The sequence below is a fragment of the Rhipicephalus microplus genome, chromosome 7 (assembly GCF_043290135.1).
Source record: "Rhipicephalus microplus isolate Deutch F79 chromosome 7, USDA_Rmic, whole genome shotgun sequence".
In the NCBI taxonomy this organism is placed as follows: Eukaryota; Metazoa; Arthropoda; class Arachnida; order Ixodida; family Ixodidae; genus Rhipicephalus; species Rhipicephalus microplus.
In genome coordinates, this window is record NC_134706.1 from 109,973,951 (window position 1) to 110,001,698 (window position 27,748).

Sequence of the window (27,748 nt, forward strand, 5' to 3'; positions counted from 1 at the left end):
TGAACGTGTGGCCGACAGACGGAAAATCCGACTGCAATAACGCCCACTGTATACTCAAAGCGGCTGTCGATAGTCTTACCCCTGGCAATGCGCGTAAGCATTTATGCACGCAGCGCCTAACATTCGAGTGTTATCGCTAATGGTCACTAACTACTTATCTAGAATGCTCCCTGACATTTTGGCGGCTATTGCGCAAGAGGATACCTAGACGTGCAACGCGCTGGCAACATAAAAAAGGAGGGCGTGGGGCAATCTTTTGAATGAAGATACGAAAAGTCTTGCATTTCGTTGACACGCAAATGCATGAAGCTAACCTGCACGCTAAAAATGCTAGAAAGGGGTTTCATTGGAGTGAAGAATCTGTCTTACAGCGATGGGCTTCACCGCAGCCGTGGCCTAGTCGATAGGGTGCCTGTCTCGGCTGAGCAGGTAGGTGGTTCGAATCCTGCCGCCGGACACCCACCGGTTGAAATGGGCAAGGCGTCCCCCTACCCGGCACCCGGTTGTTCATGGGGTGCATGTACGCCTGGGGAGGAAATCTGGGCTGTGCCATGCCCTACTGGGCTACCAAATTCGATAATTAACCCTGCGGGGTGGTTTACTGTCGGCCGTGATCGTAGCCAAGCAGCTCAGGAAGCTGTGCCTGCTCGCTGTGGGCAGAACATTTCGAGAACGATCACTGGTGTACACTATATCTTCACTGCACGTGTCTCACTTGCATCGTACATCGGCATTGCCCAAGTCCTGTTTTTTTTTCTGACCATTTTCGAATTCGGTGTCATAATCTGAGAAGAACGTAAAATAAGGGCGTTTTTTGTCATTCGCGTATTCTAAACCTCATGCGTAGGGCAATAACTTGTATGACAACGAAAGTCACAGCTTCGCCACTAAGGCAAAAAAATGAACAAGTAAGCGACATATTGGAAGCTCACGCGCAGATTGGCAAGCATGTCGAAACGTGCCCCGCGTTTCCCACGCACAAATGACGCACGAAACGTACTCACAGGTATAGATGAACACGACTAAGGGTCTCAGTTGTTACTTCACTGTGTCTGAGATGCGCGCCCTTTTCTAAAACGAAGGCTGTGCAACGATTGCAGTGAACTTTGTGCGCTCGGTCACTGCAACGTAACCGGTCCAAAGAAACCCAAAGGCTAGCCAAAAAGGCTTGGAAAAACGAAAGATCTTGTGGAAAGCCACAGGAAAGCTGCACAAGTGTTGTCGAAGGAATACTACGACAAATCGGCGATGAAGTGCGCTTTTGAAGTAGCTACTCAGGTAATGCTGCTGCGGCCGTCCAAAAAAAAACAAGCTTGAGGTTCATTGGGAGGGGCCCGCCAAAGTAAAATCGAATCTTTCTGATACCAATTACGAAGTGAATTTAGAAAGGCGGCCGAACAATATTTACCACAGTAACTTGATGAAAGCATACGTTAAACGCCAAGTGGTCGTGAATCTGCTTTTGAATGCTTCAAAGAAAAAGGGAGCAAAAGTTTTGGGTTATTGTAATGTGTTCAAAAGAAGATCGCAGGTAATTTTGGAGCAGTTGAACATAGAGCCTAGGGTAAGTGAAGTCCAGAAGGAGGACCTGAGAAGGATTGTTTCTGAGTTTGAAGACGTGTTTTCAGACCGTCCCGAAAACAAGACGGTGATTGAACACGATATAGAGCAAACTTGTGAGGAGCCAATCCATAGCTTGCCATATCGTTTTTTCCCTGCGCAAAACGAGATCATGAAAGAGAAGATCGATAAAATGCTGAAGATGGGAGTCATAGTACCGGGCGAGAGTGACTATACATCCCCCTAATATTGGTTCAAGTGCCGGGAAACGATTCGAGGCCATGCATCGATTATCGGCGTCTTAACGCCATAACTCGAGACTAAACTTACCCGATGCCAAACCTAGAGGAGAGAGTAGAAACTGTGTCACAGTCCAGCTATATTTCTACGTTAGACCTCGTGCGAGGGTATTGGCAAGTCCCCCTTACGGAGCCTGCTAGCCGCTATGCCGCACTCGTTTCTCCATTTGGAACGTATCGTTCATTCAGGCTGAGGTCTGGATTGAAAAATGCGCCCTTTTGTTATTCAGGCTTAATGGACCGCGTTCTTAAAGGCCTCTCTGAGTTCGCTCTGCCATATCTAGACAGTGTCGCCATCTTCTCAAACAACTGGGAAGAACATGTCGAGGATTTATGCGTCGTGCTGAACAGGTTCAAGAAAGCTGGTCTTACGGTGAAACCTAATTATTGTCACCGTGGGTGCAGCGAGGTGTCTTACTTGGGACAGGTAGTGGGGCGTGGCTGGCGTAGACCTTCAAAAATGGAGGTAGCCGCCGTCGTGAACTATTCACGACCAACCACAAAATCTGAGATAAGAGCATTCTTGGGCCTATCTTGATACTATCAGCATTATGTGCAAAAGTACTCTAGCATTACACGCCCCCTAACTTACGCAATTCGAAAGTCCGAGCCGGTTAAAGTAGTGTGGGACTCAGAAAAGGAGAATGCCTTTTACCAGCCGAAATTGGCCCTATGCGAAAAACCCGTTCTCATGGCACCCGATTTCTCCAAGAGATTTGTGATTTATTGTGACGCGAGTGATCGCGGCATGGGCGATATATTGTGCCAGTTTTTTATTTAGGTCGAAAACTCAGCGGCAGGGAAGAGGCATTCTGCACCTCTGAAAAGGAAAGCGCTTTGCTCGTGTGGGCCGTTCAAAAGCTATCCTGTTATGTGTGCCGGTTCGAGGTTTGTGGTCGAAACGGACCACTGTCCTCTAACCTGGTTAAATAACATGTCGCCTAAATGTGGCCGGTTACTTCGGTGGAGCATGATAGTTCAACAGCACAACTTTGACGTTCGCTACAAAAAAGAAAAGCTAAACGCTAATGCAGACGAATTGAGCCGTGCGTTTAAGTTAGTACCTTCTTCACTTTTCGGTTCCTCGCTGGCGATTTGGTGCACACTTTTGTCCTCATCACATCCTTAGCTGAGCGCTCTCTTCCAGAGTAATCTCAAGGGGCCAACGTTATGTTGTATTCTATTTCATTACGTTGTTGCACGTGTAAAAATTTGAGTTCTCAATTTAAGAGTCTGGTGCCCCACATGTGCCTCTTGATGTTGATAAAATAAAATTCTGATACACACGTAGCTAGGTATATGTTGTGCTACACTTTGTCTGGTGTTCTCTCGGGTGACCGAGGGCACTTCCTTGTGTCATGTGTTGTGTGTTGTCGAACCGTTCTTGACAAGTTGCAGAATCATCGGCAAGCGCTGAGACCAAAAATCGCCAGGAGAGACAAGCGAAGCTGGCCGGCAAGTTGGGGCGACAAGACAGTACAGCTGGGATCCGTCCTTAAGAATGGGATGTGTTCACAGGATGCAGTCTGGAGGTGCATTCTCCCCATGACGCTGGATGAGAACCTGGAAGAACCTGGTGAACGAGCGCACCCGACACCAGAGCCACGTGGAAGCAGCTCGTCGTTCCGGCGCATTTTCTGGTGGGGGGGTGCTGTTATGCCTGCGAGTCCACACCGAACGGCAATGCTCCCTGCAAAAGGCAACCTGGGTCAAGGCCAGCAATCGAGCCCGCCTGACGTGATCAACTCAACGACGTCATCAAGCGGCAGCAGCGCCGGTCTGTCACGCAACGCACCGCGAGCTCCCTCAGCCCGCGCGCCCGTTGAAGCTATCGGCGCCTTCCAGTCTGGCGAGTCTTACGCAATGTCTGGGAACGTCACTCGTCCTTGGCTGCAACCACGTGCAGCCGCCTTCGAGTCTGGCGAGTCTTACGCAATGCTGGCAACATCCCTTGTCCTTGTTGCAACCCTACGCAGCGGTGGGCCCCATTGGGTGATTCCGACATCACGGCCAGTGGCGCTTATGGTTGGACATTTAGTTACTCAAAAAATCCCCCTTGTGCCTATAAAAAAGCCCTGCATCGCGTCGCCAGCAATAGACCTATGTGTCAGAGCAGCCTCTCGTCAGTTCCGCCCACTCCGCCGACGCGGAGCCCTAGACAACCCCAATTCCATTGTCGAGAACCGACGCTGCAAGGGGCCTTCACTTGTTCACTAACACCATGTCGGAAACTTGGCTGAGTGACCGCAGTGTCAGGAACCGCTACCTACACAAATTGAACCATCGAGAAAACTTCAAGTTCTATCGAACCTCTCCCGCCAGGATGCAACTTTACTGTGCCGCCTGTGGTTAGGAGTAGGTTTTACAAAGGCGCACTCCTTTCGCATAGAAATAGCGGATAGCTCCCGATATGAATCGTGCGACACTGACGAGACAACAGAACATCTACTGCGTTCATGTGAACGTTTTGCGAGCGAACGCAACTTGCTAAGCGAAACGTTAGAGACACTAGAATGTAGACCTTTTTCGGAAGAGAAGATCCTTGGTTCATGGCTCTACTTGTCGCAGGCCAGCAAAGCGACGCGGGCATTGCTAAGTTTTCTAAAGACGATTCGACTACGCGACCGCTTATAAGCGTGCAATGGACAAGGTCACATCTACACACACGTTGCCCTTCACTTCTCTCTCCCTCTTCTCCTTTAATCGCCTCACCCCTTCCCCCAGTGCCGGGTAGCAAACCAGACGTGCGTCTGGTTGCCCTCCCTGCCTTTTATTTCTTCCCTTCCTCCTCCTCCTCGTCGGTTCGAGCTCTCCATGCAGTCTGCGCGCCCGGTGTCTTTGGCAGCGGTGAGTTTCGTGGCGCCCATCGTAACCACGTCAGCGCTGCGCCTCGTAACAGCGTGCGAGAGAAGACATCTCGGCTCTTCGAGTCCCTAAACTATCAGCCCCAGTGCTAAATTTGAAACGCCTCTATTTATTTGCTGCACGTAAACTTTGCCTTCATTGACCGTCGCCTCGTCCGCTCGTCTATCAGCTCTGCGCAGAAGCAGTCGCAAGCTGAGTAACAGACGCTACCAAACGGATGGTGACCGTGACGGCGGAGTTCAGAGCTGTGGCGCCTTCAGGACCATGTTGGCGTCGTCGTCGTCCTAACAACGTCAAAAAAACATGGCTGGTTGCTCTTTCCAGGAATCGCTACAACACGAAAGTGCATGGTGTCTTCAAGAAGGCAGTTGAGCGTTCATTTTGCAGTGTCTTGTCCCGAAGGAGAAAGGATGAGTTCTACAGCAACAAATCGCAATATCACTGGAAAAACAAGTAGCTCGAAACTTGCAGTGTGCTCCGCAAGGAGAAAATGGAGCAGTACTTCGGTAAGAAATGAAATTTTTATCGTCTACTCGCAAGGTGGCCCGGAAAGGAGGGCGAACGGTGACCAACCTGTGATACAATGATGAAAGCACATTTCGCTGTCGAGCAAGTGCTGGTACATGATCTGCTTACAGAGTCTGCCAGCCTACGCTGGTCGAAAGGGGAACGTGGAGTTGTTCAGGTGACTTTTATTGCTGAGTCGGCACTGAGCATGGTGTGTCATGATTGTGGGCGTCACGTGACCCGCCGTAAATAGTCATGCTGTCCGAGTAGCTTTATCACGCTGCGCTCGTTGTTGTTTATGACGCCAACAAGCGAGAGCTCGACTGCCTGCCTGAATCACAGAGCCAGGTGCACAACAAGTCACACAACAAGTCAGGGCAGCCGCGTTAGAATCGCAATGGGCACGTAATGCTCGATGTACGAAAGCTCATTTGTGACTCAACCGGTCCTTGAGGAAGTTTTACAACGAGGTGAAGTTTTGATGCTTCGACGACTGAATCACCAAGTCCTTGCTCACGTTCAGTGGGAAGGCGTTGGCAAATATGTCGTCGCCTGTCGAGTAAAAGTAGTGGATGTTGGTTAAAAAAGCGTTAGACTATAAAAAGATAGGAAAGAGACATTCCTTAAAATCGACGAGTAAAGAATCTCGCATCTAGTCTCAGTGTCGATTGGCGCTGACGAAGAAACACATGTGACTGTTGGCAGCACCGGCGCATTTTAGGCGTTTGCTGCCCATGACGTGGAGTTGCAGGAATTTCACCGTTCAGGTTGGTTTTATCAAAGAGTACTTGACGTTTGATACTCCGTGAGGTCTTCGTGATGTTACAGGTCATCAAAACATGGTGGCGTGTAATGATAACGTTATAGCCCCGCCACGGTGGTCTACTGGCTAAAGTACTCGGCTGCTGACTCGCAGGTCACGGAATAAATCCCGGCTGCGGTGGCTGCATTTCCGATGGGGGCGGCAATGTTGTAGGCCCGTGTGCTCAGATTTGGTTGCACATTTAGGAACCCCAGGTAGTCGAAATTTCCGGAGCCCTCCACTACGGCGTCTCTCATAATCATATTGTGGTTTTGGGACGCTAGACTCAACAAATCAATCAATCAATGATAACGCTATATGGTACATCGTTTCCATTACGGTAGACACGGGCCCGAGCGTTCGTAGAACATACTCTGAAAGCACAGGCCGTAAACTCAAATTAGTGCAGTGGGACGCGTTCCGCAAAAAGAGAGCAGAAGGCGGGCGGGGCGACGAGCCGATGACGGATATAGACGAGTGGACCGCGACGCTCAATCGAGACGTAGACGCGGTAACGTGCCACATCCCACCCGAAGCGAAGCTCGAAGTAATCGACAGCAGGCTCCTACACATGTGGGAAGCAAAGCAAGCCCTACTCAAGAGGTGGAAACGCCAAAGACATAACCGGGCGTTGAGGAAACGTATAGCACGGTTAGACAGAGAAATTGAGGAACATGCGTTCCAAGTCTGTAGGTCACAATGGGAAGACCTGTGCAACGGCCTCGAGTGACAGATGCTCAGGGCGAGTGCTTGGCGCCTTTTCCGGCACCTATTGGATCCGGAAGATACTCGCGCCGCACAAGGCCGTAAAACTCGGAGACTTGTGAACGATCATAAAGGCGATGACCTGCTCGGTGCAATACGTGACCGTTACTTTAAGTCGGCAGAGAGCGTCCAACACCCAGATTATGACGGCGTTGCTAATGAGCAACTAGACGCCGAATTTAGCGAAGCGGAAATTCGGGCAGTCCTTTTTCAACTAAACACCCGATCGGCGCCCGGCCTGGACCGGGTTTCGAACAAGGCTCTCCTCAACTTAGATGACGAGTCAATCTCCCGATTTGTGACTTATATCAACGAGTGCTGGCAACGCGGTTCCCTTCCTGAAGCGTGGAAAAGAGCTCGAGTTATCATGATTCCTAAACCGGGCAAGCAGGTTGCGCTTGATAATCTAAGGCCAATTTCGCTCACGTCTTGTGTAGGAAAAGTTCTGGAGCACGCAGTCCTCAAACGCGTGACTGACTTTCTCGAAGCCCGCGATGTATTTCCGCACACCATGCTAGGATTCCGCCGCAATCTCTCCGCACAAGACGCGTTGCTTCAGCTGAAGCACCACATTGTTGATGACATTACCAGCTCAACCAAGGCGATCCTTGGCCTAGATATAAAAAAGGCCTTCGACAGCGTTAAACACGAAGCAATTTTAAACAGAGTTCAAACATTAGGACTAGGACAAAAAACATATAATTACATACGTGACTTCCTTGCCGGCAGACGCGTACGCGTCGTCGTTGGAGATGTGGAACTGCAAGAATTTGAGATGGGCTCGAGGGGCACGCCACAAGGCTCCGTAATTTCGCCATTACTCTTTAATTTAGTTCTATTGGGGCTACCCGAGAAATTATTAGGCATACAAGGATTGTATCACAGTATCTACGCGGATGACATCACCCACTGGGTTCCCGGTGGAAGTTGTGATGGTCACGTCGAGCGTACGCTCCTGGCAGGTGTAGACGAAGTTCAGGAGTACTTGCGAGGAACGGGCCTTGAATGCTCGGCAACCAAGTCGGAACTTCTAATCTACAAACCTACAAGTAGAGGTCGCAAAACCTCGCGCGACGAGGAAAGGGAGTGCTACAAAATAAGCGTTCTATTGGCAGATGGCACTCCCATTCCACACGTAGACAAAATTAGAATTCTGGGGTTACACCTGCAGGCAAACGGCCATAATGGTGAGACAGTGCGAAGACTACGTCGATCGGTAGACGACACGATCCGACTCCTACGTCGTATCACGAACAGACGTACTGGTATGCGCGAACACTGCGCGATCCGTCTAGTGCAGGCGTACGCAATAAGCCGTATAACATACGTTGCCCCCTACCTCAAATTGCTAGGCTCAGAAAAAAAACAAGATCGAATGTATAATACGAAAGGCTTTCAAGAGAGCAATTGGAGTTCCACTGAATGCGAGCACTGAAAAGTTACTAGAACTTGGACTGCACAACTCACTCGACGAGTTAATTGAGGCCCATGTCGTTTCGCAAAACGAACGCTTGTCGGGGTCTAAGACTGGTCGACACTTCCTCGAGTCACTTGGCATCCGGTACCACACTCAGCAGGGAGAAAAAGCGGATGTTCCTGCCTCGGTTCGCGACCGCCTAATTGTTCCGCCGCTTCCTAAGAATATGCACCCGACGCACCACGTCGCGCGCCGTAACCAGCGAGCTAGTGACCTTCAAAAGAAGTACGGCACTAGCGACGAAGTTGTGTACGTAGATGCCGCGAGATATGGGGACGGGAGACACGCACACGCCGCTGCGGTCGTTGACCGTGCGGGCAAATGCCTCGCGAGCGCCACGGTGACCACGGGACATACGGAGGCGGCCGAAGAAGCCGCGATAGCCCTAGCAATCGCCACGGTGCCGAACGCTACGATCGTGATCAGCGACTCGCAGGCAGCAATCCGCGGCTTCGCGCGCGGCCGCGTCTCGCGGGAAGCGGCCCGCATCCTTAAGATGTGCGGTGATGGTGACTCAGCGTCGCGATCGCCGCAACAAAATTTAACAGTCTTCCTCCTTTGGACCCCGGCACACACCGATGTCCCGCTTCCGGGCAACGAGGCGGCCCACGCCGCGGCTCAAGGTCTCACTCGCCGAGCCGCGGCACATTCCGTGGCCGCCGCCTCCGCTCCCGAGAACGGGGCTTCTGATCTGCCGGATCGAGACACTTTGACAGACACGCAGCGACAACACAGACCACAATGGTCGTGGGGTGATCGTCTCATCACGTTCCGAGATATTACGCAACACTACAGACTGGAAAGGCGAAAGTTCCCGCCACCGCATGACAAATTAAACAGACACGATGCCGTAAGCTGTCGCTTACTACAAACCCACTCTTACCCCAGCCCGGTTGTCTTACGCCACTGCTACCCGCACTTACACATTACCGATCTATGTAAAGCATGCGGGCACAGAGCAACGCTGCGCCACATGCTCTGGGAATGCGCCGATAACAATGGTCGAGAAACGGCCGCCGTTCGCGATGCGCCTATGGCGGCTGCCAATACCAGGCAACAGGAAGCCTCGAGTTCACTCGTTCCCGCCGCCGTCCCGTCTGCGGGAGCCGCGGGGGACCTTCTCCGTCGGCGACGCCGCCGCTGGGAGGCGGCGCTCAGAAGCTCGGAGCTCAACGACCAGCTCTGGGCTGTCCGGCAGGCCGAAGATGCCGCCCGAGTTCAGGGACTCAGCGCCGCCATCTGAGGCCACCAAGACCAAGCTGCCGGCCAAGTTCTAATAAAGTTTCCTCTCTCTCTCTACACTAATAGTGGTGAATGGAGTGTTGGTCATCGATAAGTTGATTACAGAGGAGACACGCCATAAGTTATACATCACGCATCGAATTTTTCAGCATTGTCGCTGCTGGTGGCGCAAGCTCTGGAGTAAGCTTGGCTGTTCGCTTCCTGCGTACAATCTTAACAGTACGATCCATTACAAACTTGAAGTATTCCAACACTACGGTATGAGCCTCCCAATATCGGCCATGGGGCGTTGCACCACGCGCGTTTCGCCGCCCTTCTAGCAAAAGCCGGTGGCTCGGTTCCTTCTGCCACGCTGTCTCCGCTCGTTTACGCCCGCTGCACGTGCTGTTATCTGGTCGCTCTCCACGTGCAGCGTCACCTGTGACTTTCTTAGAAGGTGTAAAAAGATCAGAAAGACGTTTTCACAGTAAGAATCTTATCAGAACCAAGAGCGATTCTTTGACAACGTTTGTGAGACCAATCGAATTAAACACGATGTCTTTGAGGGAGTGCTATGAGAATGTTGATGGTGAACAGCTGCCTTTCTATGACATCAAAAGTGAGGTGACGGCGTGAACTCTCTATGGAAAACGCGCATTTGCTGCGGCATTTGTGTTTTATCGGAGCTGTCGGCAAAGCAACGCCACGCTTTCGCATGCTCGGATTTTTATTGCTTGAATGCGAAGTGTGCCACGCGGCTTTCAATTTATTAGGAGTTCAGTGGGAAGAGACCAAACTTATGTCTGCTCTGTTCTGTCCCTGGCACCGTTTAAATACGGTGTGTTCAGTGTCATAAGTGTTTCATTTTGCCGAGGTTTTCATCGGATGATAACAACGTCGTTCCATAGTTCAATGACAAGTTTGATTATTTTGTAGCTCCTTTGAAAGTTTAATGATGCGCCCAAAAATGGATCCATGTCCTCTTCGACAATGTGTGTTTCTTGCAGCACGTGCTCCTTTTCGAATAATATTCACGCCTTATCACGCAGCGTGTTCACTGATTCGAATGTCGCTTGGTTTGTTTTGACCACTCGCATGGTCGTCGTCATATCACACAATACCCAATAGGACCGAGCATGTTTTTAGTTAAGCCGACACTTGCTCCTAATAATCGCGTCAAGTTTCGCAAAGTTATCGAACATTTATAGTTGCCTTGGTTCTTTTTCCGACTCTTTCTCATAGCGGCAGCTGTATATTGCCCGTGGCTCGGGTGCATGCAAGGACATAATAATTTACGTGCCGGAACCATGGTATCATTAGAAGTCACGCCGTGGTTTGAGACTCTAGATCGATTCCCGTCACCTGAGGGTTCACGCCACCACGTGAACACAAATCTTTTTGAAGTGTATATGGTACGACGACTACATACAAAGGGTGCACACACACCGATCGTCACTTCTGCTTAAATTGAGCGTCATACCACCGTAGGTTTCAAATATGCAAAACAAACACGCCGTGTCTTCCATTCTTGAACCAAAATCTGAGCGAAGTGTTACTACGTTTGGCTCCCGAAAAAATGCAGCAGGTGTATGCGGGAATCGAACTCATGACTTCAATCCTAGCATCACGACACCTCATATGTTGACTTTATTGGTGGGTGTCGCTTGCAAGACATGTATACCTATAAACGCTCAGCGCAAACCCACAGCAGAAATCTGTTTACACTGAACGCCGACGAGAAGTCTACAGCCATCAGCTGAATAAAACACTTGCAGGGCTCACAGTGAGGTATTTTAAGTGTATTAAACTAGAAAACTCCACCGCTTTCGCACTACCAATGGTTTTTTCGCAAACCTAGAGCCCAATCGTGAAATGTACAGTGGTTCTCTTGCTGTGTTTTAGTTTATAAAAGACGCTTTCTTTTATGATGAGTGTGACCGTCCCGTTTCCTTGAGTTAATTATTAGTTTGAAGTACTGCGCAGGACAAACACTTTTTCAAAGTAATGAAACCGCGTAGTATAGACGAACTGTCATAATCCACTCTTGACGCCTTTCCTTCTCGCACCGCTTGCATTGGAAAAGGTAGAAATCGAAGAGCGATTTCAAGGTCTTTGTCATTTTCAAACTTTTGTAGCAGCTCACAATGCGGCAGTGGTGCGTGCCTGCGTTCCAGAATGACGAAGGGGTGCTGCAAATGGCGTGCAAGATGCGAGATAAGAGCCCCAAGGAACACGTTTTCTGTGCAGATAATGGGAAAGCCGAACATGCGTGGCCCATAATAATGATTCGAGCTTTGCGCGGCGAACGGCGCTGTGCAAACTTGAGCCTGCCTTCTCTATTGGCTGCGGTGAGCATTGATGACACTCGACGAGGGTGAAAACAGAATAAAGCAAACTGGCATCAACAAATGTTCGTGTCATCATGGCGATACTCCTTCCTCTCATCGGCCATTCAGATTGACCGGCATTAAGCCGATCGCTCATACCATTTGTGTGGTCACTGACGTACTCAGCAAACATGGCGAATAAATGCCAGGTTGGTGCAGGCTCATACTTCGAGATTAAGTGCATACTGCAGCTTGAGGGGGGAGCGTTTTTATTGCCTTATCTTCCCTCATTATCGTATAAACAGATCGACGAGACACGTCTTCATATTTATCGTAAATCTTTCTGTTGGATTGAAGGTCATCCTAAAAAAAGAATGGCGACAAGACTGCTAATAAAAGCCTTTTATCAAACCCTCCCTCTCCGCCTTGTCATAACAAACATGATTAAAAAGTACGCCGTAAAAAAAGAAGGTTATGTTGGAGGGAAGCATCACTTTTAGAGCGCTGTCTTTCACCGTGGTCGTGGCCTAGTGAACAGGGTGCCTGTCTCGGCCACGGGAGGTAGGTGGTTCGAATCCTACCGCCGGACACCCTCCGGTTAAAAGGGAAAGGCGTCCCCCGACCCGGCACTCGGTTGTGCACGGGGTGTACCTTGCCTGAAGAGGGGTCCTCTGTGCTTCGCTCAATGCACTCCTCATATTCGAACACTAACCCTTCGGGGTGGATGAGTAATCGGTAAACTACCGAGTCCCGAATGCCTACCCGGTGGTACATGGCATACTGTACATATTATGAAATTCTATATCAGCCTATAAATGAGTGCAGGCCTATCGAAGGCAGCAGTGCGTATGGCATTACAACAGATGGCACTGCAGCAAACACCCCGGTGCTTCACAGATGGCGTTGCTCAGATCCCCCCTTTTTAGTGTTCTTTTCTCTTTCTTAAAATTGCAGCCGTCGAAAGATCCAGCAATGTCACCACACCGCGTATATTTTGCACTTGTTCATTTACATTTCACGTTTACTTTAACACGCAGTAGGAAGAAACCCTAACATTAAAATGCAGGTTAATCCACTAAGAAATTTGAAGATTTCAATTAAAAAACTATTGTGAATCAAAAGAGTATGTGCACGAGAACAAAATACATGATGGGGCATAAAAAAAAACGCCAGACTTGCGCGGTAGGCGCAGCACAGTCACAGCGAAAGCTAGAAGAGCTGTATTGCGGATACTTTTCTATACACTCATTGGGTAACTGCAGCAAGCACACTTGCCCAATGCCCACTACGGCATTATTAATGAAACTTTTTGTGTAGTAGGCCGGCATTCGTCATGCTATTTCTCATAATTCTTCTGAAAAACGTGGTATCCGCTAAAATATTGCGAGGAATTTTGTGCCAATTCTTTATGCAGTGGCTCACAAGAATGAGGAATTCTGCCTTAAGTGGGTATGCGTCATACCTTATAGCTGAACAAAAACAAGCGTTTATAATGAGTTGGAGCATTGTATGACCCACTCGTTATGCTATTTGCATTGTGCGACGACTGCTCGTTTTTTTTACTGTTTTAAAACGCTTTATAAGTCGTATTAACGCAAATGCCTTCCCGAAATTAAAGGAGCACTGACATCAAATTTACTCATGCCAAGGTTTTTGCGTCAGCGAAAGCTGTAGACCCCGCAGCAGCGATTCGCGACCTAATACTGAACTGAGGGAGAAATAACTATCACATTTATTGATAGATATTACTGGGATCTAGCACTATTTAAAATCAGCCGGCCATCCCGCCATTTTTAGCGCTGGGAGCACCAGCAGTGGCGCTACCTCGCAGTCACCTCCAGATCACGCCACAGCTACCACTTCTCTACAGAAAAAAGGGTCGTCAGGCTCAGCTGCACCGAAAACATTTCGTCTGCTAGGCGGACACATCCAGTCATGCCTTGTCACCTGCATTGCTGTCATCGCCGTACCAAGTGTCGACTCAGGTTCAATACGACTCAAGTTCAAGTGTCGACTAAGGTTCAGGATTGTCTGGAGCTTGAAATCTCCCCGTTTCGCAGAGTCGCGAATTATGTTTGCTTCAATTGTCTTTTTGCAGAACAATGATTTGGAAATGGACGCCATTCCAAGCAGCACTGCAGAGGTTCCCGAGGATGCACGTTAGAGCCATGTTCCCTCGTGTGTCTCAGCTAGCTACATTGGTGTGTTTTGGCGTGCAAAGCATTCAGGTATACGCAGAGGGGTCAATGCAATATAGCTATCACGAATGAGCATCAGCGGAGAAGTAGAATACGTTTCCTGCTTGTCAGGTTCTGTTTTGTGCCTCCAGATGGCCCCACCTATCCAGCCTCAGGCGGTTGACACGCTATTATCAATTTTACGTGGACGCAAAGACAACAGATGAACTAAAATTCAACAATACCTGCATGTTACTTGTTAGCGATGATGTCTGACTACACGCTCTCCCGCTTTTCATAGCTTGTGGTCGTGTTGATGTGTAGCACATACATGATATGAAAAGACACCCTCGATGATTGCGCTCTTTCCGTGCTTCGAACTAGGCGACTGCAACTCACCTTCAACTCACAATGATTCCCCGACATGCCGACCGACAAGCACACGTTTAATCATGCTCTTTTCTTTCGCCATTTTTAAATGTGGTTTTTATCCTGATAATTTCACAAAATCATTCAAACTGGTGCGATGAAGATCAGATGCTACCAGCTATGGCCGGGCTAGACTGCACCTGCGCGCGCCAGTCCGGCCCTAGCCCGGCTGTGGGCGAGCGAGTTCGTTTCTGCACATCGGTGCCAGTCAGCGCCACGATAAGTACAGTCGGATCGTACACGTCAGCGCTACTAAGACACCGTCACTCAGGATGGTATTTGTGCAATTTATCTCACTGAATAACGTAGCACTAGTGTTGATGTCGCAGGGCAGTCTATTTTTCGTTTTTTCTCCTTGGCTTTTCTACGCTTCTTGACATCGAATTAAAATAACTTCCACGCGACGGATGCCGTTCAAATTTGGCCAAGAAGACCTATGCATAATAAGCGATCGAATGATGAGCACATCTCGATCTTAAAACTTGATATCAGTGCGCCTTTAAGCCAGCCTAAGGTAACTTTTCCAGCAAGTCTTAATGCTCCGGCGTGGCTCAATGGTAGAACACTGGGCAAGAATTTCAGTTGACCCTGGTTCGAGCCCCAATGTAAAATTTGTACTAGTCTTTTTTTTAATTTCGCATGATGTGGTTACGAACACCAGCGGTGGTGGCGGACAACTGCGGTGCTGTGTGAGATACCAGTTTTTATTTAAGAGCAGCTTTCGATGTAAGAATCAGGGAGTTGTTGGTGTTATTACATTTTACGAAGACCTTTCGAAGCTTTTAAAGCAGTACAAATGCACAACGTACCAAAAGAGTTACTTTTTTGAAACATATTCATGCAAATCAACATATTTGCAGCCCACCGGTAGCTTAACTATTTTTTATTATTTATGCTTGGTACATGCAGAAATGAAGTGTATATTAATTTTTCAATAATTTAAATTCATGGTGTGCAAACCTTTATGACGGTAGGAAATGTGAGGACACCCTTGGCTGAATTTTGCAGTTGGCGTGGTCATCTCAGTCATGTCCTGAGCATGTATATGTATGTGTTTATATAAAAAATTTCCAAAGAAAAATTAACCGCAACTGATCCTCAACATCGTCAGCCTGACCACGCCCGCTGCAAGGTAAATGTTTCTCCCATTTTACGCCAATCAACCCGCGTTCTTGTGGTTTCCGTTGCAACGTTATATTTCGAACTTTTCAATCTGATTAGCCCACCTAACTTCCTGTCTTCTTTTCTTGCGTTTGCCTTCTCTGGGAATTTGGTCAGTTACCCTTAATGACAAGCAATTATACCACATACGTGCTACGTGCCCAGCCCATGTCCATATCTTCTTGATTTTAACTATCCTTAATCGCGCCTTCTTCAATGACCCACTCCGCTGTCATCTTGTCCCTTAAGGTTACTGCTATCATTTTTTCCATTGCCATGACCGGGCCTGAGGAGCAGCTCGCGTGCACTCGTAGGAGAAGCGCGCGCGAGAGCCGCTCCTCCAGCACGGCCGTGCCATTACTCGCTACGTCGTCCTCAATTTAAGCTGAACACTCTTTGTGTGCCTCCAGGGTTCTGCTCTATAGATAAGTACTGGCAAGATGCAGCTTTTATATACCTTTCCAAGGATCAGTGGCATGAATACGTTTGTGAAATTCATTTGCATGAATACGTTTATGAAACGTATTCATGTAAATGAACACTTTTTACAGCCCACCAATAGCTTACTTATTTTGTGAATATTTATAGTCATTGCATGCAGGGATGAAGTTAAATACGAGTTGTGAAAACCTTTATGACGGCGGGAACTATGCGGACACCCTTGGCTGATTTTCGCCGCTGACACCTTCATCTCGGTCATGCCCTGGTTATATATATGTATGTATATATATAAAGGTCCCCCTTCCCTAAATGAACCAGAAGTCATCATATTCATCATAATCATCAGCCTGACTACGCCCACTGCAGCGCAAAGCTCTCTCCCATGACTCAGGCCCGTATGAGCCATGATTTTTATTTCTTCATTGCTTTGTGCAATAAAGGAAGTTTGCAAGAGGCTTATTAGTTTCACTGAATTCTCAGGCTTGTATACCTATGTAGACTCAAGTTTTTAATTTCAGCAATTTTTCCACTTCATGGGAGTATTATATTCCCGTCTTCGCGGTTAGCACTGCATGCGTGAGAAAGCCAGGTCTCCAGTTACAGCTTTTGCCCTGCAAATTTTTATTGCAACTATATGAACACTCTCTGGTTGATTTTGCCGCCAACGTCTGCGTCCACGTCACCCATCACACACACACACACACACACTCACATATATATATATATATATATATATATATATATATATATATATATATATATATATATATATATATATATATATATATGCATATATATATATATATTTACGCTGAAAAGAAAAAATAATCGAGAAAAAGGACGCCGGCACGCGGAATCGAACCTGGGGCTTTTGCGTCGTTGATGACAGGCGCAAACTTCTGCGCCATGGAGGAGCACCCCCTTCATCGTTAAAAGGCAGGCTATTTATATCTATCAGTTACCACTGTTGACGGGCATGTCGGGTGGGACTATCGTGTTTGCAGCATTACGAGCAAAATGGCGCAATGAGCGCGCGTCGCCACATTGTCACGACTAATCACGACGCAGCGGCACGCGCTCTCACGTACCATGCATACTTTGCCCCTCGTAGAGGATAGTGGACGCTCGCTTGCGTGACTCAATCTCACAGTGGGGAAGATCATATGTCTTGGCTGGCGTTGCGCTTTCACTAGAATGATTCAGTTCTTACCGAGCACATAAAGGTCCTGCAATCATTGCAGTAACCGTTTGCGAAAAGGGCATGCTTTTTCGACACAGCGAAGTAACAACGTTCATTCGCGTTAATCGGCACGTGTGAGTTCGTTTTGTGCGTCATTTGTGCGTGAGCAACGCGGGGCACGTTTTGACCTGCTTGCTATTTGGCGTGTGACCTTCCGATTTCTCGCTATCGGGTTCATTGCGTTGCGTTTACGGCAAAGCTGTGACTTTTTTGCAAAAGTAATAAAAGCGTGATTATTCGAAACTATACAGAGTACCAAATAAAGTCGTGGAACTAAAAGAAGTTCTTGAATAATTCACAAAATTTCTTATTTGGGACAGGCGTCTTCACAGCGACCGAAGATCAAACTGTGCCTTGCGTGCGCTCAAGGCATATTTGGCTAAAACGGGCAAGGCCAGAAAAGGCCCGGCCACAACTTCATCTCAGCCCTAAAAAATAGGGTAGGGAGGAAATTGCGAATGCTACGCAGGGTGAGCGGCAAGAGTTTCGAGCTCGCCTCTATGCATCACCGTTTTATGCCGCTTGAAAATACCGCTTTTCTCAGCCCGCAATGAACCGATTGAAAAAATTATTGTGGCAGAATGCTCTTCCTCCGACACACAAAGATTACCACTGTCGAGCTAAAATTTGTTATTTGGCTGATTGAGAACAAATGTTTTTACTCTAAGCGAGAGTAGTGCACGTAATTTTGGTAGTCTTCATTTGAACTGTTAGGGGAACTATATATGGGAGGCTAGCACGAGCAAGGAAGAGCTACTTGCGCTGGCCGGTATTTGAATGGTGTGGCTCACTTGCGGTGGCGGCGATATCTTGCGTCGGAACTGCGACGGTGCGCCTTTTTGACGTGGCCGCCGAGCGGGGAGCGTAGCGTAGCGCTGCAGCAGCGTAGCCTCTAGCTTGTAACTGTGACTGTTGCAGTTCAGGGCTGTCAATAGACTGCCGGTTGATTTCTGTTTAAACAATATGCCACACTTATTTTTTGTCTCTGCAACAAACTGCGAAATCATCCACATATGCCAGAATTTTAACTTCTGAACACCGATGGCTCCACTAATTCCAACAGCTCTACAGGAGAAGTGGTTGTTCCATTGGAAAATGTGTTGCTTCAGTACAAGTTTTCTCACACCACGACGTCGAGAGCAGCAAAACTCGCAGCACTTGAAGGTGCAGTAAAGTACATTCTTCTGCAGCAACCTAACCAATGGGCCATCTTTTGCGACTCAAGGTCAGCCTTACAGTCACTACGGTTTGTTATGCATCACGGGTTACACGAACAATCAGTATATCAAATAAGGCACGACTACCACGAAGTGCTGAAGGAAGGCCACGATATTCTATTTCAGTGGTCGCCGAGTCATTGCGGATTGTCGGCAATGACCGCGCGGATGAAGCTGCTCGATCAGCTGATGACCAAGGCCTGCCTACGCTCATACCACTTTTGAGAACGGACGCTGCAAGGCTACTACAATCCCTTGCTCGCCGTATATCTCTCCAACAATGGAATACGCAAAGTTTCTCCAACACGCACCTGTATTCGATCGACCCAAACTTGCAACTTCGTTTGCCATCCAGGCTCCCACGATGCGCCAAAACTTTACTGTGTCGCATGTGGTTGGGCGGGGCATTTACGAATTTCTACTCTCGTCTCCTTGGAATGGCGAGCACTTCGGCATGCAACATCTGCGCTTGCGAGGAAACGCTTGAGCACATTCTATGTCATTGCCCAGCATACCAGACTGAACAACGTATTATGGAAGCGAAGCTCTGTAAGCTGGATTCACGCTCGCGCACAGAAGAGAAGATCCTGGGACCTTGGCCGCCGGCTTCCCATACGCGCAAAGCCACGAAAGCCCTCTTGTAATTTTTAAGGACCACCAGACTTCACGACCGCTTGCGAAAAAACTGTGCGAGACCACGCTGTGTAGTCTCGAGCTTATTCATGCTTCTGTTTTTTACTCCTCTTCTTTTCTATCTCTTTTCGTTCTATTATTCTCATTTTCCCCTACCACAAGTGTAGGGTAGCCAACCGAGCCAAGCTTGGTTAACCTCTCAGCCTTTCCTCTCTTTTTATCTATCTCTCCCTCTTTAACTTCTGATGCCTGTAACCTAGAACCATGAATGCTGCTGTTTCACTTATTGCCAAGCATAACGTTTCTATATAGATGCTGAACAAAAGAGGACTAAATGGGCATCCCTAACGAATGAAACACCTAATGCTAATGGGGGTCCTAATGTATTATTAACAACTAAACGTTTAAGGCTATTGCGATATGCCAAAGTCACACCATCGCTGATTACCGAACCTGCATTCACATGGTCTATTATGGCAGGAAGCAGGGCATGAGAGACACAGTCAAATGCCTTTTCGAGATCAAGCTGCAGAATCGCCACATGACCTTCTGTGGCGTCGCAACACTCGAGAACGCAATGCATTTTCTGTTGCTGCTGAAACTGACAGCACTGGAACGTGAAAATCCTGGTGAGTATGCCGAGAGTTCGCGCAATATCAAAAAGAAGCTGGAGATTTATGATGAAGATTGCTTTCGAGGGGCTCTAGTACAAGCCAGAGCAATGCGAATGAGCTTAGATGAAAATCAAACTTAACGGACAGGACTCGAGAAAAGTCACGCAAGGCGGAATCATATAGAAACTATATAGAATGCAATGGTGAAGAGGCAGCAGACATTGATATCATCGAACGGGCGTTTTTAAGCACTACGAGGCACTATTTGCTACAAGCCAACTTGAGGAGATCTTTAAAGTGTACTTCTTCTGTAGAATGCCGCGGTTGTCTGATGACACAAAAGCAGTGTTAGAATCGCCTGTATAACAAACGGCAGTAGAAAGAGCCATAGATAAGCTCAATCCTAGTAAGTACCCGGGGCCTGATGGCCTGAATGCGGTGTTTTATAAGACATTTAAGAATGAATTATCCGTACTGCTTACAGAAGTCTATAACGAATCATATAAACTAGATAGTCTGCCTTGGTCTTTTAGTGAGGCTCATACTATTTTGACACCAAAGACCGTAGAGAGAGACAAGTTAAAACTAGCTTCGTCATACAGGACAATATCATTAACCAATTGCAAATACAAATTATAATGAAAGTACTAGGTCAAAGCACGATGTTACTGACAGCTGCGTCGGAACAAAAACACTACATAAAGTCATGCAGTGGAAGGAGTCTACTTAACGCATTTCGTTCGAAAGGTGTCACGACGAAAAGAAGCCCATTCGGCGATTTGTAGGCGCATTTGGGAGGCCATCAAACTACGTTGAAAAAGGCCTAGGTAGTGCAGTCATATCACCGCTAAAAACACACCGGAACTTCCAAACAGCTCAAAAATAGGCAACTATGTCCATCTAGCCGAAGAAATATATCATGCCTTTCCAGAAGCGTTGATCAAGCAAACAGGAAACGCTACATAATGTGATGCAATTGGTGAGGCATTGTGAGACTCTTCGCCAGTTACGATGGCATAGTGGTTAGAGCAGCCGCCTCGCATACAAGAGGTCCGTGGTTAAATCCCGGTGCCGCGCAGTTCCCAACCGGAATAAAAAAATCCGCGTGTTGATAGAACAGCATTCAGAGGCCTGGGGTGCGGCCTCACCGGTAACCACCGCCGGGAACGCACTCCCTCACCAGAGAAGGATCGGCCACCCTGGTGTAGTATCTCGCCACTACCTCCCACATGCAAACCTCAAGTAAATCACGGCCCTCAGTCTCCAGCAGCTGCGAAGAAACTGACCACCGCGGTGGTCAGATCTGCAACGCAGCAGAGGGTGCTAAGAATCTCGAGATCCGGACAGGCCGTCATTGGAATCTGAACTTGGCAACGTTTAACGCTAGAACCTTATCTACTGAGGGAACTCAAGCTGCACTATTGGAGGAGCTAGAGGGTCTTAAATGGAATACTATAGGGCTCAGTAAGGTTAGGAGGACAGATGAGGCCTATACGGTGCTACGGAATAGGCACGTTCTTTGCTATCGGGGCTTGGCAGACAGAAGAGACTTGGAGTGGGGTTCCTAATTCACAGAAACATAGCTGGCAACATAGAGCAATACTATAGCTATAATGAAAGGGTGGTAGGTATCGTAATTAAACTGAATAAAAGACACAAGATGAAGGTAGTACAGCCTTACGCGCCTACATCCAGCCATGATGACGCTTCAGTTGAAAGCTTCTATGAAGACGTGGAATCGGCAATGAGCAAGGTAAAGACACAGTATACTATTGTGATGGGCAACTTTAATGCAAAGGTAGGGAAGAAGCAGGCTGGAGACCAGGCAGTAGGAGATTATGGTATCGGCACTAGAAACGCCAGAGGAGAGCTACTAGCAGAATTCGCAGAACGCAATAATTCAAGGATTTTGAATACCTTCTACAAAAAACGAGAAAACCGCAAGTGGACATAGAGGCGCCCTAATGGCGAAAATAAGAACGAAATAGACTTTATAATGACTGAACACCCAGGAATCGTGCAGGATGTGGAAGTGGTTGGCAAGGTACGATGCAGTGACCATAGAATGGTACGGTCTCGAATTCGCCTAGACTTGAAGAAGGAACGACAGAAAGTGGTACGCAAGAAGCCAATCAATGAGCTAGCACTGAGAGGGAAAGTACAGGAATTGAGAGTGTCGATGCAGAACAGGTACTCAGCTCTTAGTGAGGAAACCATCCTTAGCGTAGATACAATGAATGATAATCTGACAAGTATCATTACGGAGTGTGCAGTGGAAGTTGGAGGCAGGGTAGTTAGACAGGACACTGGCAAGCTTTCCCAGGAAACGAAGAACCTAATTAAGCAGCGTCAAATCATGAAAGTGTCAAGTACAACAGACAAAACAGAACTGGCAGAGCTTTCAAAGTTGGTTAATAGACGTAAGGTATGCGATGTAAGAAGGTGTAACATGGAGGGAATTGAACACGCTCTGAAAAACCGAGGAAGCATCAAAGCAGTGAGGAGGAAACTTGGGATAGGCAAACGTCGGATGTATGGACTAAGAGACAAAGAAGGCAAAATAACTACCATTATGGATAGGATAGTTAAAATAGCGGAGGAGTTTACAGAGATCTGTACAGTAGCCAAGACAACCACGATCCTAATACTATAAGAACTAGCAGTACCCAGATGACACCCCACCTGTAATGATAGAAGAAGTCAGAAAAGCTTTGTAGAGCATGCAAAGAGGCAAACCTGCTGGTGAGGATCAGGTAACACCAGATATGCTGAAAGATGGAACACAGATTGTGTTAGAAAAACTAGCCACCCTGTTTACGAGTTGTCTCTTGATGGGGAGTGTACGAGAGTCTTGGAATAACGCTAACATCATCTTAATACATAAGAAAGGAGATGACAAGGACTTGAAGAATTACAGGCCGATCAGCTTGCTCTTTGTAGTATACAAGCTATTTACAAAGTTAATTGCTAACAGAGTAAAGAATGCATTTGAATTCAATCAACCAAACGAACAAGCAGAATTTCGAACAGGCTACTCAACAATTGACCACATTCATGCTATCAATCAGGTAATAGAGAAATGCTCAGAGTATAATCAACCACTATACATAGCCTTCATAGACTACGAGAAGGCGTTTGATTCAGTCGAAATATCAGCCGTCATGCAGACACTGCGCAATCAGGGCGTAGATGAAATATGTATAAACATTCTGGAATAAATCTACTGGGGATCAACTGCTAACAAAATGCTTCTTAAATAAAGCAACAGAATACCAATCAAGAAGGGTGTAAGGCAGGGGGACACAATATCCCCAATGCTATTTACCGCGTGCTTACAGGAGGTTTTCAGAAGCCTAGAATGGGAAAAGTTTGGGATAAGAGTTAATTGAGAATACCTTAGTAACCTGCGCTTCTCCGATGACATTGCATTACTGAGTAACTCAGCGGACGAATAGCAACTGATGATTACGGAGTTAGACAAGGAGAGCAGAAAGGTGGGTCTTAAAATTAATCTGCAGAAAACGAAAGTAATGTACAACAACCTCGGAGAGGAGCAGCGCTTCAAGATAGGTATTAGTGCACTTGAAGTTGTAAAAGACTAAGTCTACTTAAAGCAGGTAATAACTACAGAGCCGAACCACGAGATTGAAGTAACTAGAAGAATAAGAATGGGGTAGAGCACATTCGGCAAGCACTCTCAAATTATAATAGGTAGACTGCCATTATGACCTCAAGAGGAATGTATATAACAGCTGTATCTTGCCGGTGCTTAGCTACGGAGCAGAAACCTGGAGACTTACAAAGAGGGTTCAGCTTAAATTGAGGACGACGCAGTGAGCAATGGAAAGACAAATGGTAGCAGAGTGGTATTAGGTACAAACGGGGGTTAATGATATCATAGTTGAAATAAAGAAGAGGAAATGGACATGGGCCGGGCATGTAGCACGTAGACAGGATAACCGCTGGTAATTAAGGGTAACTAACTGGATTCCCAGACAAGGGAAGTGGGTTAGGGGGAGACAGAAAGTTAGGTGGGCAGATGAGATTAAGAAGTTTGTGGGTATAAATTGGCAGCAGCAAGCACAGGACCGGGTTAACTGGGGGAACATGGAAAGGCCTTTGTCCTGCAGTGGACGTAGTCAGGCTGATGATGATGATGATGATGATGATGATGTGAGACTCTTCACGGCCTCCGAGATAGCGAGCGCGTGGTGTCAATTTTGGATGCCATGCGACTCTTGCTTTAGATGAAAAATTTGTATGTACCATTCGCGCACGCATGTGTGTGTGTGTGTGTGTGTGCGTCTGTGTGCAATGTGCGAGACATAGTAAAAAAGGTGTCTCGACTAAATCAGGGTGCTTACGCACAGTTCATATTACAGGACCATGTGAGTATATCACAGTACAATATTTTCATGAGGCTGTTGTGAAGTGCTGTTAATGAGATCGAAAACTTGTACAATTACTATGAATACGTCGCGCTTGCGTGCGCGCCCGTTTGTATGGATGTGTGTTGTTACGAAGGTGCGACGCCAACACAGTCCCGAGGGCACCGCTGCTCCAGAACTCACCGCTGCCAATGTCGTTGGCTGTTTGGTAGCGTGTGTTTTTCAGCTCGCGACTGCTTCTGTGCAGAGCTGATAGACGAGCGGACCAAACGGCGGTGAGTTAAGGCAAGATTTATGTACAGCATAGAAATAGAGGTGTTACACATTCGGCACTAGGGCCGAAAGCTTAGGGACTCAAACAGCCGAGATGTCTTCTCGCTGACGCATACGTCGGTTTCTCTCTGATGCATAGATCAGCTGCTGGCAACACACCGCTTAAATTTTTTATAGGCACCGGATGAACTTTTACGTCACCAACGTCCAATCAAAAGCGCCGCTGGCCGTATTGTAAGATTCCCTCAGTCAGGAACCGCCGCTGGGTTCCGTCATGATCCTCAATTTCGGAGCCACTGCGCTGGGTTGCACCCAAGGACGAGTGATGTTGCCACGCATTGCCTAAGACTCGCCAGACTGGATGGCGCCGCTTGCATAACGTCGTTGAGATGATGACATCAGGTGGGCTCGCACGCTAGCCTTTGCAGAGGCAATGACTTTTCGTGTGTACTCCCAGACGTAACAGCAACCCCGCCGCCATACTATTTGCCGGAAAGACGAGCTGCTTCCACGTGGCTCGTATGTCGGGCGGGCTCGTTCGCCAGGTCCAGGTTTGCCTCCAGGGCCAGGAGGAGGATGTAGCTCCACGCTCAGTTCCGTGAACACATCCGATTCTTGAGTACGGATCCGAGCTCCACTGGCTTATCGCCACAACTTGTCGAATAGCTTCGCTCGTCTCGTCTGACGATTTTTGGTCTCAGCACTTGTCGATGGTTCTGCAACTTGCCAAGAACGGTTCAACAACGGACAATGCACGCCATAAGCAAGTGCCCTCGGTCACCTGCAAAAACACCAAAGTATAGTGCAACATATACCTAGTTACGTGTCTATCAGAAATTTGTTCCCTCTGCATCAAGAGGCACTCGTGGAACACGAGGCTCTCAAATGAAAAGTCAAATTTTTACACGTACAACAACGTAATAATATAGAATACAACATAAAATTGGCCCCTTGAGATCACTCTGGACGAGAGCACTCTGTTGAGGCCGTGATGAAGACAAAACTTTGCCCCGACTCGCACGAAAAACACCGAAAGGTGGAGAAGGTACTAACTAAAACGCACAGTTAAACGCGTCTGATAGCGTTTAGCTTTCCTTTCTTGTAGCGAACGTTTAAGTTGTTCTGTTAGAGTATCATGCTGGACCTCAGTAACCGGCCACTTTTAGGCGACATGTTATTTAACCAGGTTAGAGGACAGTGATCTGTTTCGACCACAAACCTCGAACCAGAGGCATAACAGGCTAGCTTATGAACGGCCCACACAAGGCAAGTGCATTTCTTTTTAGAGGTAGTGTAAGCCTCTTCCTTGCAGCTCAGCTTTCGACTTAAATATGAATCTGGCCTTTCGTTACTAGCACTATCTTCATGGCACAAAATAGCTCAAAAGTCCAGCATTTTATCGATCTCCTTTTTCATGATCTGCTTTTGCACAGGGGAACTTCGATACGGCTTGCTACGGATTGGCTCCTCACAGGTTAGCTCGATACGGTGTTCAATCACCGTCGTGTTTTCAGGACGGTCCGTAAACACGTATTTAAACCCTAAAACAATCCTCCTCAAGTCTTGCATCTGGACTTCTCTTGACCTAGGTTCCAGGTTCAACTGCTTCAAGAAAACATCGGATCTCCTTTCGATTACACCTCAAAAAGTCAAATATTCTGCTCCCTCTTTCTCTAAAGCATTCAAAAGCAGATTTACGACCGCTTGACGTGGAACGTATGCTTTCATCAAGTTTCTGTGGTAAATTTTTTTCGGCTGCCTTCCTAATTTCACTTCATAATTGGTATCGGAAAGCATCAATACTACTTTTGCAGTCCCTTTCCAATGAACTTCAAACTTGCTCCTTTCGGATGGCCACAGCAGCATTATTTGACTACCCACTTCAAAGGTGCGTTTCTTCGCCGATTTGTCGTAGTACTCCTTCGAGAACACTTGTGTAGCCTTTATGTGACTATCCACAGGATCTTTCGTTTTTCCAAGCCTCTGAAAGAGGCCTAGAACATACGCAACTACAGTAGTGTCCTCAAAAAATCTCTCCCAGGACTCGCAAAGCATTCGCAATGGTGTTCTCTAACTCCTGCCATACACAAGCTCTGCAGGGCTAAAACCAGTGCTCTCATGAGAAGCTTATCTCAGAGCGAACTTTGCGGGAGGAATACACGCTCCCAGTCACATTTGCGCTCGTAGCAAAGAGCTCTCAGTATCGGTTTGAGAACGGGATGCATATGCTGTACCGGATTAGATAGTGGGTGATGGATTGAGCTGTGCACTACTTTTACTCCACATTTATACAAAAATGTAGAGGTAGGGAAGCTGGTGAAGACACTACCGTTGTCGCAGTGGATTTCAGAAGGAAATTCGACGCGTGCTTTTATAGATGACAGTGCATCCTCGACATGATGGCAATTGAGCTCCTTGAGTGGCATGGTACGATCTCCATGTCGTCTGCACCGTCATCAGCTTACAATTCAGGCAATGATTCATCGAGCAGCAGAAGCAGCGACGACGTCGTGTATGCTTCGCCTTTCGATTTTGACCCCATCGCTACTTGCTCGAGCGACGAAGAAAGAGTCGAAGACGGAGCGAACGCAGATGCCAACCCCATTGCTAATGACAAATACACTTTGTTCCTTTGTCGCTTTCCAAAAGCACCCCGACGCTTGGCTTGGAGGACGCAATGGTGGAAAAACACGGTCGGCACAGCGTCCAGCCACATCCTCGGCTTTTTCACTAGTACACCGAACTCACCGAGAAGACGCTGGTCATCCTTGTAGCTGTCTGCCGTGATGTTTGTCACGCGCAATACACGTGCGTCCTTCCTGCGCACGTTTATTTCCCAAGCGTTGCGTTTGGCAGGCTTTTTAGGAAACTTCGAAAATTTCGCAGTTCTCTCCCGGCTTCGTGCGCCCTGGCACACGACAGCGCAGCATGGGCGACGGGATGGCATTGTTTAAACCACTGAAAGTCATTCAGTTCCAGTGCCACGTTGAATAACGCTGAAACAACTCGATTGCAAGCGCAGCTGTCCATGAAACACGATCGCTCTCCGTACTGCACACCATGCAGTAGCTCGTGCAGGAAACGGTTCGTTATGTCACGGCTAGCGAGCGCGCCAGTGTTGCCTGATTTCTACGCTGCTCGCTCGCTTATATAAAAAAATATAGCAGACCCGACGTACAGCGGCAATTGATGATATGCGAAGCACGATTGAGGAAGTGTGATAGGTCACTTTAAAATCTGCACAACGTTAAGAGGCAGAGGTAAATATGCGTACATGACTTCCATGTCATGGTTATATATGTTTGGACGTTTCATTTACCTTCGTCATCTAATAATGTCACCTGATACCAAC